The sequence below is a fragment of the Mus caroli genome, chromosome 1 (assembly GCF_900094665.2).
Source record: "Mus caroli chromosome 1, CAROLI_EIJ_v1.1, whole genome shotgun sequence".
NCBI lineage: Eukaryota > Metazoa > Chordata > Mammalia > Rodentia > Muridae > Mus > Mus caroli.
In genome coordinates this window covers 12,617,642-12,626,956 of record NC_034570.1, presented here as the reverse complement: position 1 = coordinate 12,626,956, position 9,315 = coordinate 12,617,642, and positions in this window count along the sequence as shown.

Here is a 9,315-nt window from a genome sequence, read left to right as displayed (position 1 = left end):
TTTAGAAGGTCCCATCCAACTGTTTCCTCTTTTTATTTGCATATGTGACTGTGCATTTGTTTTAATATCTGAGCACTTCCTGTAAGGCAAGAGAAGAAAAAAATGACTTAGAATATACTGTTTCTTTATACTCAATGTAAACTAAAGTATCCAGCACTTTTTTTTTAAAGATTTATTTATTTATTATATGTAAGTACACTGTAGCTGTCTTCAGACACTCCAGAAGAGGGCATCAGATTTCGTTACGGATGGTTGTGAGCCACCATGTGGTTGCTGGGATTTGAACTCCGGACCTTCGGAAGAACAGTCGGCACTCTTAACCACTGAGCCATCTCGCCAGCCCAGTATCCAGCACTTTAAAACAGCAAATTTTCAGTGAGACCAATTAGCTGCCTTACAGGAAACCCTTACTTAAAAGGAAGTCCACTAGCCGTAGTACACACATCTTTAAAACCCAGCACTTGACAGGCGGATCTCTGTGAGTTCCAGGTTAGCCTTCTCCAGATAGTGAGTTCCAGGACAGCCAGAGCTATATGGTGAGACCCTGTCTCAAGAAAGAAAGTCCACCGGTATACTACTTTTCTGTGTGCAGGCCACTCCCTCCCACACACTCCTCATACAACGGTTTCTCCTGACCTAGAAAGCTGCATCTAGCTATCTAAGCTGATTTCTCTCCCCTACCCCCTCTCAATTTCTACTCAAGTACAAACCGGTTCAACCGCAAAATAGACAGGCAAGATGACCCCTACACGGGGTCAGTAGCACTTCCCAGCTGGGACCTCACCAGGTTTGAGAATGCACTCAAAAGGAAGGTTGAACTTGAGGCAATAGTGTTGAGTTGGGGGTGGGGTTGGTGCTGGACTCTAGAGCTCTTCCACAGCATAGCATCTTGAGGTAAAAGTGTGAGTCCCAGTAATAAAAAAAAAAAAAAAAAGCTGTTTTGTTCTGGCATGTATTTCATTCAAAGACTACTTTAGAAAAGTGTGCTTCCTTCAGCTGCACTGCTATACAGACTCTTAGTTTAGGGTTAGCAGCCAAGAAGGCTTACAGCTGTGGTCTACAATCCGGTTCTAGTGGTGTCACTCAACTGCTCACAAAGAACTGTTAAAGTAGCAAGGCAATTGTATTTAAAGCAAAACAATAGAAAAGATCAGAGCATACTGTGAGAGCAATGGGTCACCTGTGGATACTCCAGGCCACTGGGTGACTGTGGGGGGCCTCTTTTCATCAAGCCTAAAGGAAGGAGGCACTTGAATCAAGGGGCATAGTTTTGATGGTTCTTTATTTTGATCAATAGATTATGTCATAAAATATTTTCCTACTATATATGCCCATTTCCATAATGCACCCAAATAATAATTATATAATACATAATTATATACACACCCAAATATGCATTAGCATAATATGGTAAATAGATTCTTCCTTATAGGACGGTTTACCATATTGAGCACGTACCCAAATCCAGATCAGGCCAGTTAGGATTGTCCACTCTTCTTACACGTTGGAACGCATGAGAATAGAAAGTGTCTAAGTCTGATGGTTGTCAGGGGAGACATACCTATCCCATTGTTCAGAGAAGAGATACGATAGCCCCACCCAGGTGGATGTTCAAGATTGCTAGGTGCATTATTTGGGTAGGGGTATTATGCACAGTATAGACAGGTAAAGGGGCTAGGCTGCCAGCTGTTATTAGAAAAGCAGGGGGTGGGAGAGTATATATAACCTGATCCAAACAGAGCCCCAAGTTACTAAAATTCCCTGGGCTTACCTGCCTAACTAAAGACAGAAGAAAAAAAATATTGTGTCAGTAAAAGGATTTAAACACAACTGCATTTTTCTATTTTAACTGGTTCTTTTAATACTTGAGGATGAGGGGCGCATGTGTGGAAGTCAGAGAACAACTTGTAAGAACTGGTTCTTTTCTACCGCATGAGCTGCGGGTATTGTATTCAAGTCATCAGGTTTGGCAACAAGCATGTTTACTCACTTAGCCATCTCACAAGGCCAGGCCCTTTTCTGTTCTAGTTTGTTTTCTGAGACAAGGTCTCACTGAATAGCTCTGGCTGGCCCAGAACTCACCATATAGATGAGGTTGGCTTTGAACTCACAGAGATCCACCCAATTCTGCCTCTTGAATGTTTGAGTTTGACACAACATACCACTTTCCGTATGCTTTGAAGAAGATGAAGACCTTGGACTGACATGAGCTAGAAGATAGGCAGAAGCTCCAGCTGCCTAGCCGGGGGATCTGAGTTCCATCTCTTGAAACTATAAAATGGCCAGGCGTGGTGGCGCATGCCTTTAATCCCAGCACTCGGGAGGCAGAGGCAGGCAGATTTCTGAGTTCGAGGCCAGCCTGGTCTACAAAGTGAGTTCCACGACAGCCAGGGCTATACAGAGAAACTCTGTCTCAAAAAGACCAAAAAAAAAAAAAAAAAAAAAAAAAAAAAAAAAAAAAAAAGAAAGAAAAGAAACTGTAAAATAAGAGAAGCAGCCGGGTGTAGCACATGACTTTAATCTCAGTACTTCGGAGGCAGGATGAATGGATAATAAAAACACAAATACATTATCGAAAGGAAAAGGTATCAGCTCAGACCAAGTTCTCAACACAAAAGAGATTTACTTGCCCCAGATAAACAGAGGGCAGGAAATAAGAGACAAAGACCACAGGCGATGGAGGATGAGGGAGAAGGGGAAAGGAGTGAGGGAGTGAAAGGAGGGTAGTCTCAGAGGACAAATGACTGCCTCTGGATAGAGGAGTCAGATGTGGCACATAAAAAAAATGGCAGTTCATAAAAGTTTAAGAAAAACTGTGTTAGGATGAGATGTTTAATTTTAATTGGGTATGTTATAAATTAAGTGAGCCAAAGGGGGCTTTTGATTGCTAGACTTCAATGCTTTGATAGCTGGACCTTGGCAGTCAGCCTCAGGAGGAGGATGTGGCCAAATAAGGGAATAGACCTTGGTGGCTAGCTTAAAGAATGTAATCTGTTGTTGTTGTTGTTGTTGTTGATGATGGTGATGATATGATGATGATGTTTGTTGTTGTTGATGATGGTGATGATGATATAATGTGATGTGATGTGATGATGATGTTTTAGCAAGGCAGAGGGAGCCATGCTTGCCATGCTCACCAGAGTCCTAACAAGTTAGGAGAGGTCTTGGAGGAGAAATTATAACCACCATTTTAATAAAGCAGCAAAATCCCTGACTACATTTTAAGTATTTGCCATTATATCCATAGATAAGTGCCGTATTCTCCCTCCCTCCATTAAGGAAATTTCTCTTTGTAACACATGGAGACCACTATAGAAAACCACAACCAATTAAAATGCAGACTTGTGGGGGCTCAGTCCCAATGGTCACATGAACAAAACACTCCCTGACCTAAGGATCAAGAAAAACTTCAGAAAAGAAGGTGGAAAGACTGAGAGCCAGAGATTCAGAGTGTCTGCTGTGAGACTCTGTCTCCTAGTAATGGAGAAAGCTACACCCATAAAGTCTTAGTCTTACGCCTAAACATGAAGTGAACAATGGCAGTAATAGACAAGGCCTCAACCCTAGACAAAGAACTGCAGGCAACTAAGGAATTCTGGAAGGAGGAGAAACAGGGGCAAATATGCCAGCTGGTTATCTAATACCAAATGGCCAGACCTGGAGACACACACAACCAGAAATAAGTTATATTTAGGAATATACATATATATGAATGTACATATATGCGTGTGATAGCAATCAATGAAAAAAGTGGCTATGAACTTGAAAGAAAACAGGAAGAACACATCTCAAGGATTGGCCAGAGAAGAGAGAAAGAGTAAAAATGTAATTATATTGTCTCAAAAACTACACATAAAAAATTATATAATCTAAAGATATAACTACTAGGAACTGAGGAGATGGCTCTGTGATTAAAAGAGATTACTGCTCTTGCATGGGACATTGATAAACTATTTCTCCACTGGTAAAATGAGTCAATTCAAGCCAGATTAAATATTAAGGGAAACTACTCCAGTGTTGAGTTCACTGGCCCCAAAAACTGAGGCCAGGGATGGTACCAAGGTGAGAGGGTGAGAGAAAAAGGGCTTGTGTGTGCTTTCAGAGATAGAAGAAGGAAAGAAAAAGAGAAGGGTGGGAGACCAAAATGTCTGGATTATATAAAGCTGCTTGGGGAAGCTCAGCACAGCTCCTGGAAAGTTCAGAGTTGGGGACAGGTTATGAATGCCAGGTAGAAACTGAGGGATACTGGGAGAGCCTGGAGGCCAGGTCTGCACCTCAGTCCCTTATCCCTGGGTCTGAAACCAAAGACATGAATTCCAATCCTGGCATCCACATTGAAAGGTTCACAGCTCCAGCTCCAGGAGAATGTAACTCATTCTGGCCTTGGCAGACATCCACTCACATACAAATGCATACACACACACAGCCTGCTCTACATGATAGCATGTTTCTGTAATCTCAGCACTTAGGAGGTGGAAAGAAGAGGATCAGAAGTTATTACACAGCAAGGTCAAAGGCAACCCCCAAAACAAAACAAGTCTGTATCTTAAGTAGAGTTACAAAATAAAAAATTTAAGAAAGAAGTACTGTGACTGGGACTTGCTTTTAAAATAAAATAGTAGAGTAAGTGGCCGAAGTCTAGAAGAAACAGTACCAACTACAAATTTGTCACTGGAGAGATGGAAATGTCACATGCCTTCAATCCCAGACTAGGGAGGCAGAGGTGGGCAGGTCTGTGTGAATTCCAGGCTAATTAGAGCTAGTGAGACTGGGCCTTGAGTGAGGGTGGTTGTACACACCTTTAATCCCAACCCCCTGCAGAGGCAGGTGGATCTCTTTGAGCTCAAGGCCAACTTGGTATAAACAGTGAGTTTCAAGACAGCCAGAGATATGCAGAGAGATCTTGTATTAAACAAACAAAAAATGATTATTAATGTAGGTGGCAGAGGCTGCAGGATCATTGTACTCTTCTACTTTTATGGGTGTGAACCCTCAATGAAAAGAAATGGCTCACACTTTAACCCCAGCAAACCAAAAGCAGAGGCATGTGGATCTTTGTGAGCTCCAAGCCAGCCTGATCTATTTAGTGAATCCAGGCCAGCCAAAGTTACATAGTGAAATCCTATCTCAAAAACAAAACAAAACAAAAACAAACAAACAAACAAAAAACAAAACAAAACAAAAACAAACAAACAAACAAAAAACAAAACAAAAACAAACAAAAAACAAGCAAACAAAAGGATATGAATGTATTTTTAACCAAATTATTCAAGCTGAGGCTGTCAGTACCTAAGGGCCATTTTGTTATCTTTAAAAAATATTCCTTTTTATTTCACATGTTTTTGTTTGTATGTATGCCTGTGCGCCATGTTCATTAAGCCATGTTAGAGTCTGGTGTCCTTGGAGACCAGAAGATGTCCCCTGAACTAGAGTGACAGTTATATGGTGCTATTTGAATGCAGGAAACCAAACTTAGGTTGTCTGGAAGAGCAGCAAATACTTTTAACTTTTAAGCCACCTTCTCAGCCCCCAGTTTGTTATTTTTGCTTCTGAAACTGGAGTCCTTCAATACGATGAGACCATCATTAAACACAAGGATTATTGGAGCTGGAGAAAAGGTCCCGTCCATAAAGTGCTTGTCCCTCTGGTGTGAGGAAGAGTTCAATTCCTAACATCAAAGTGAAAAAAGCTGAATGTAGCATGAAGCTGGACTTAGACACAGTACAGGCAAAGATCAAATAATGCCTAAGGCTAGCCATTCTAGCTCCAGGTTCAGTGAGAGACCCTAGCCTTAAAGAAAGTTAGATGGTGGCAGCTGTGCCTGCCTTTAGTGCCAAGAAGCAGAGGCAGGTGGATCTGTGATTCCAGGCCAGCCAAGGCTGCCTTGAAACCCTGTGTCTAACACAGCAATTCTCAGCCCCTGGGTTGAGGTGTATTCATTGTGAATCTGATTACGGGTGTGCCTCCTTTTCCTTCATAGGTAACCTGCCCCGAGGAGAGGGAAGTGGGATGAAGGAAGGATGTAGAGTGTTTGTCCTCTTCAACTTGGCCTGAGTTTTTGTTTTTTTGTTTTTTGTTTTGTTTTGTTTTGTTTTGAAATTTAAGTGTTGCTATGTAGCCCTAGTTGACCTTGAACTCCAGGGCCATCCTCTTGCCTCCCATGTTTTGGGATGGCACATACATCTGATTTTATGAGTTGTTTCTCCTGACTTATTTTGATGAGGCTTCTATGAAGATCAAAGTGTTCCCCATGCTACTTACTCTATATTATACAAAAGAGTGGCTCTCAGGGTGTCCCTTGACCTTGGTGACTCCACTTTACACAGCAGCATTGGCCTCATCTTTAGTGCACTGATGGAGCAGAATGACTCTGCACAAACCAGAAACACAAAATGAAAAAAAAAAAACTTCTCCCTGAAAGTAAAAAGGTGTCTCGCATAGATTTAAAGTACATGAAGAACATAGAGCACATGGCTATGTTAAAACTAGTCATGTACATGCTTTTTTTTTTTTTTTAAAGATTTATTTATTTATTATATCTAAGTACACTGTAGCTGTCTTCAGATGCACCAGAAGAGGGAGTCAGATCTCATTACAGATGGTTGTGTGCCACCATGTGGTTGCTGGGATTTGAACTCTGGGACCTTCGGAAGAGCAGTCGGGTGCTCTTACCCACTGAGCCATCTCACCAGCCCAATGTACATGCTTTTAATTCCAGCACTCAGGAAGCTGAGGCAAGCACAGGAGGATCTCTGTGAGTTCAAGGCCAGCCTGGTCTACAGAATGAGTTTCAGGAAAGCCAGGGCTACACAGAGAAATCCTGTCTCGAAAAAAACAAACAAAAACAAACAAACTATATCAGGCTAGATATGACAATAACACTACTGAACTCTACTTGGGAAGCAGAGGCAGGAAGATCAGGAGTTGAAGGTTAGTTTCAACTAATAGTGAGTTCAAAGATAGCCTGGACTACATGAGACCAGAGTTCAATTAGATTAATTAATTAATCAATTGATCAATCAGAAAAACTAAGCCAAAGAACATAACACGAACACTTCGAGTGTCCCCTCATGGACACCATAAAGGCGGTAACATAGCAATGGTAGCATCCCCCCTGACATGTGATCTGACCACCTGCTATGTGCCTCTAGGGATCTACAGTAAGAGAGCTCCCAACACAATCCCCTTCTTGACATGAGCCAAATTTCTATAGGTGGTGGTTTGAATAGGTTTGGCTCCCATAGATTCATGTATTTGAATGCTTGCCCATAGGGAGTGACACTATTAAGAGATGTGACCTTATTGGAGGATGTGTGGGCTTGCTGGAGGAAGTGTGTCACTATATTGGTGAACTTTGAGGTCTCCTATGCTCAGGCTCTGCCTAGCATTGAATCCAGTCTCCTTCTGGCTGCCTACAGAAGACAGTCTTCTCTTGGCTGCTTTCAGATCAAGATGTAGAACTCTCAGCTCCTTCTCCAGCACCATGGCTGCCTGAACGATGCCATGCTTCCCACCAAGATGATAATGGACTGAACCTCTGAACCTGTATCCAGCCCCAGTTGAATGTTTTCCTTTGTAAGAGTTGCCCTGGTCATGGTGTCTTCACAGCAGTAAAACCCTAAGATACTGTCCATTTGCAACACATCTGTGTGACCTCTGTACCTTGGCTGTGCTACCTTCAGCAGCTCTCCAGATGAGTTCAGTATCTCCTCTTCTATGTTACACCTGCAACAGCTCTGCCTCTGCCTTTCCCTTATGGCCACTTGGAACTTTGCCAGTCTCTTTAACACCTTTGTAGATTTCCTAACTTTCATGTATACAAATGGGTAGATGTAATTACTATACATGCAGTATGTGGTCTAAGAATTAATACTAGTAGCCAGGCGGTGGTGGCGCACACCTTTAATTCCAGCTCTTGGGAGGCAGAGGCAGGCGCATTTCTGAGTTCGAGGCTAACCTGGTCTACAGATGAGTTCCAGGACAGCCAGGACTACACAGAGAAACCCTGTCTCGGGGAAAAAAAAAAAAAAAAGAATTAATACTGGTTTTTAAAATTGATTTCAAATAACAAAAGGCCTGTGCCTGTCCATGGCCAGCTACCAAGGGACACTGGAATTACTTGACAAATTGCAACCAACAAAGCAATGTGGTTAAATGGTTAAACTGTTAAATAAGCACAGGTCCCATCTCCATACTGGTCTCATTTCACACCAGGCCTCTCAATGGCCTTCAGAGGTCATTGTAGCCACTCAGGGCTTCCTTGCCCCCAAACAAGATGTCTTTTGGATTATTCTGTTACAAATTAATAAAACCTTTTTCCCAAGTGACAAAGCACTCACATTTATGCAGGATATTTAAGCTCATGTGCAAGCGGGGCGGTACATGTCCTGGCATCTCAAATGAACTTGTTTCCTGGTTCTGCCACTTGTGAATGTCTTTTTATTTTGTTAAAGGTTAAACATTTGTATAAATTGTAAAAACTGGTGTATTCCTCCTCTGAAACCCTTCTGCTCTTAGTTCTTCCTCCACTTTTCCTTAATAAATCTACAGTGCTTTTGTTTTTTGTTTGTTAAGTGGGTATCATGAATACCAGAGAACAAAGCCCACCGAATCAACTAAGCAAGACTCATAGGGTCTCATAGAAATTCAAGTAACAAACAAGGACCATATATGGGTCTGAGCTAGGCGTGTATATGTTATGGTTGTGTGGACTGGTGTTCTTGTGGGATTCCCAACAGTGGGAGTCGGGTATCTCTGGCTTTAGCCTGCACTTCGGACCCCTTTCCTCCTACTGGGTTGCTGAGCCCAACTGTGAAGGAAGGTTTGTGCCCAATCTTATTGTATCTTTTTAGGTCATGTTCAATGGATATCCCTGGTAGGCCTGCTATATATATATATATAAAGGGGAGGTAGGTGAGAAGAGTGGGAGGGTGGGGTGGAAAATCTGCAGATGGGATGTAAGGTATGAGAGAATAAAAGTTTTAAAAAAATAAACAACTAAACATTAAGTGAGCGTGCTGGTGCTTGCTTGTAATCCTAGCAGTGAGGAAGCTGTGGCAGAATGAGCAGCTCAAATTCAAGGCCAGCCTGGGCTATATAGTGAGCATCCCTGTCTCAAAACAACCAAAACATTGTAAATAAGTCTCTTACTACATCAGAGACAACAAGAGGAGGTTGTTAAGACTAAAACAAGTTATAAAGATTGGAAATTCTGAAACTACTTTAAAATGTTGGGGCTGACACCAAACCCAGACACTATTGCATATGCCAGAAAGATTTTGCTGAAGGGACCCTGTTTTAGCTGTCTCTTGTGAG